Source organism: Dipodomys merriami, unplaced genomic scaffold, assembly GCF_024711535.1.
Source record: "Dipodomys merriami isolate MVZ:Mamm:240054 unplaced genomic scaffold, mDipMer1.0.p SCAF_477, whole genome shotgun sequence".
Lineage (NCBI taxonomy): Eukaryota > Metazoa > Chordata > Mammalia > Rodentia > Heteromyidae > Dipodomys > Dipodomys merriami.
In genome coordinates this window covers 1-3611 of record NW_027206043.1, presented here as the reverse complement: position 1 = coordinate 3611, position 3611 = coordinate 1, and positions in this window count along the sequence as shown.

Below are 3611 nucleotides of genomic sequence, written 5' to 3'. Positions count from 1 at the left end.
AGGGCCTGTCCCGTCCCCGGACGGCGAGGCCAGCTGGGAGCAGGATCGGAGTGACCGAGGGGGAATGAGCGAATGAATGAGTGGGTGAGGCAGGGAGGCCATGAATGAACCGAACCTGAGACTACGACCCCCACGCTGGCCCAAGGAGATGGTCAAGTGGAGCAGAAGAAAGGCGTATCCGGATTGGCTCCATTTGGAGGGAGGGTGGGCCTATACTTAGTGACAAGTTTCTATTGGTTCAATCCCTGAGCTCTGCCCAATCCACGCGTTGGCTCGCTTCAGGAGCCGCCCCCCCCCGCCCCGACGCCTCCCCTCTCGCCCCTCCCCCTGAAGGCGCCCTCCAGTTACCCTGGCAACCGTCAGCGGCTCGGCGTCGCCACGGCAACGGCCGGAGGCCTCCCGTCAGCCTGCGCCGGGCCCGCGGTCACCCTGACAACCGCGCCCCGTTCCGGTGAACATCAACCCTTCTCCGTCACCCCGGCAACCGCGGCCCGAGCCACCGCCCCCCTAGACGGGTCCTCGCGCCAAGCCGGCACCCCTCCCCCGCCCGGGCCCGGCCTCGGCCGGCCGGCGCTGGCCTTCCCGCCGCGGGGGCTCGTCAGCATGCGGGCCGCGTCCGCGCTGCGCGCCGGGGCCGGGCGGCCTGGCCCGGCGTTCCCGCCATCGCCGCTCCCCCCACCCCCGCTTCCGGCGGGGCGCCGCCCGCCGCAGCCCGGGACCCCCCCCCCCCCCAGGGGCGCCGGGAAGGGAGGCCGGGCGCGGGCCGGGCGGGCTCGGGCCGGCGGCGCAGCCCCGCCTCCCAGCCACCGCGCAGGCTGGGTCGGAGGAGCAGGGTTCGAAGCCAGCCCCGGGCAGGAAGGACCGACCCGCGAGGCTTTACCGCCAGCTAGCCAGGAAGGACAACGCCCCAAGTGGAGATGGGGCTCCGCTCCGGGGTGGAGCGCAAGGCAAGGCCGGGACACACAGCGCGGTGCCGGGCTGCGGCGGCAGCGCCACACCGGGCTCCTACTCCAACACGTGAGCCCCGTGCGCTGAGGCTGGGCCCAGAGGCCGCCGGAGTCGGCAGGAACTGCCGGATGGAAAAAAATGGCTTCAGATGGCAGAAATCCTCACCGCGTGTGTCCTACCAAAGCCCAGGGCCGATCCCCAGGGATGGGCCGCAGCCTCAGCCCCGCCGGGACAAGAGACATGAGCCTGACCGCACTAGGGCTCCAGGGGGTGGGGCGGCCCGGGGCTGTCCTGAGCCGGCTGCAGAGGGTCTCCAGGTCCCCTTCCTTCCCCTGAGGGTCTCCTCTGCCCTGGGACGTGTTCAGGAGCCAGGCAAGTGGACCCTGCTCTTTTTGTTTTGGTGCTGGTCCTGAGGCTTGAACTCAGGGCCTCCCTATGCTGCAGCGTGCCTGCGTGCGTGTGTGTGTGTGCGTGTGTGGTGACAACGGTGAGCACTGTACCAACTTGAGCCACAGCTCCATTTCTGACTTTTTTGGTGCTTAATGGGCGATCAGAGTCTCACGGACTTTCCTTCCCTGACTGGCCTTCAATGGTGATCAGATCTCAGCCTCCTGAATAACTTACAGGTCCTGAATAGGTTACAGGTGTGAGCCCCTGGAGCCCCTGGCTTCAGGCTTGAACTCAGGGCCTGGGCACTGTCCCCCAGCTCCTTTTGCTCAACGCTAGTGCTCTCCCATTTGAGCCACAGCACCACCTCCAGCTTTTTTCTGTCTGGTACTGAAGAATCAAACCCAGGGCTCCATGCATGCTAGGCAAGCGCACTACACTGAGCCACCTTCCCAACCCCCCATCACATTTTTACCCAAGTATTTCTTGGAACCTTCTAAGTGCCAGGGAAGATTCCAGGCATTTATTTTCTACAAATAGATAAAATTAAAATACTCTTAAAGTTGATGGTCCAGGCAAGGACTTGCTCAGAAGAGGGCATTTTCTTTTCTTCTCTCTTCCTCCCTCCTTTCTTTCATTCATGCATCATCATCATCATCATCATCATCATCATCTCTCTCTCTCCCCCTACTGTAAATAGTAATTTTTTAAGTTTTAGGGTTTCAACTCAGGGCCTCACACTTGGAAGGTGGTACAATACCACTTAAGCCAGATTCCCAGCCTCCTTTGCTTTATTTTTTCCAGTAGGATCTTGTGTCTTACCTAGAACCAGCTTTGGCCCACAATCCTCCTATTTATGCTTCCTGTGGAGCTGGGATGACAGGCACATGCCTGGGCATGGGCCCGGCTATTGGTTGAGATGGGGTTCTGCTTCCTTGATGCCAGAGCTAGTCTTTGAGTCATGAGATTCCCAATTCCCAATCTCTACCTCACAATGTTTTAGTTCTAATTATGATTTTTTCTTTTTTGGCCCACCCTGGGGCTTGAACTCTGGGCCTGGCGCTATCCCTCAGCTCTTCAGCTCAAGGCGAGTGCTCTACCACTTGAGCCACAGCGCCACTTCTGGCTCTTTTTTTTCTTTTTGCTTATGTGGTGCTGAGGAATTGAACCCAGGACCTCAGGCATGCGAGGCAAGCACTCTATCACTGAGCCACCTTCCCAGCCCCCCTGGGTTTCTTCTGCACACGTCTAATGCTCTACCACTTGAAGCACAGATCCACTTGGGGATTTTTTTGTTTTCTTTTTTTGGTGATGGGGGTGGTGAACTGGAGATGAGGGCTGGTTTCAAACCTTGATCCTCAGATCTCAGGCTCCTGAGTAGCTAGGATTACAGGTGTGAGCCACAGGTGTGTGTGTGTGTTTTAAGGCCCTCCCATTTAAACTAGAAATACCCTCACTGATACAGTCTCATGGAATGGATGCGAGGTTCAAATACTTAAGATGCAGAGCTACTTTAATTTTACATTTAATTGTAATTCATTTCTAATTAATGTGCACTTACATGGGAAGCAGCCTCATGGGGCTTGTGCTATGTAGCGGATGAGTTATTAGGGAAGAGGAGGGGAGGCACTAATTAACAGGAAGGGCAGTTACAGTTCGTGTGGACACGGGGCAGGAACTGAGGCAGGCACCTAGCGCCGTAGAGAACCGCACCTGCTTCCAACTGTCCGAGTGCTTACTCCTACCCGCACACAACCTGCACACCTGAGTGTGAGCACAATGATTAATATGTGAGTCAGGGCCCTTGGCTCACGCCTGTCATCCCAGCCACTCAGGAGGCTGAGATCTGAGGATGCCCATTCAAAGCCAGCCCAAGCAGGAAGTGGAGCTGGAAGTGGAGCTGTGGCTTAAGGATAGAGCATTAGCCTCGAGCAAAAACATAATAATAAGAAGAAAACAAACCCTCAGAAACGGTGCCCCAGGCCCTGAGTTCAAGCCCCAGGATGGGCCCCAAATAAAAAGGTTGCATATTTCAGAGCACTCACAAATCCATTCACAGGCAGTGTGGGAGTGGGTGAGCAGCTCACCCGGGCAGGTGCGCTGGTCCGGCATTGCAGGCACGCACCGTGGGCGGGCCTTGCTGAGGCAGCCCAGAGGCGTGAAGTGGATGTGGAGGTCCCCTAGCCCAGCAGGTCTTGCAGGAAGGCCCACATGTACTCGTGCATCTGTTGGTAGTGGGTCTGTGGGATCCAGTGGCCTGAGCCTGGCAGGATGTG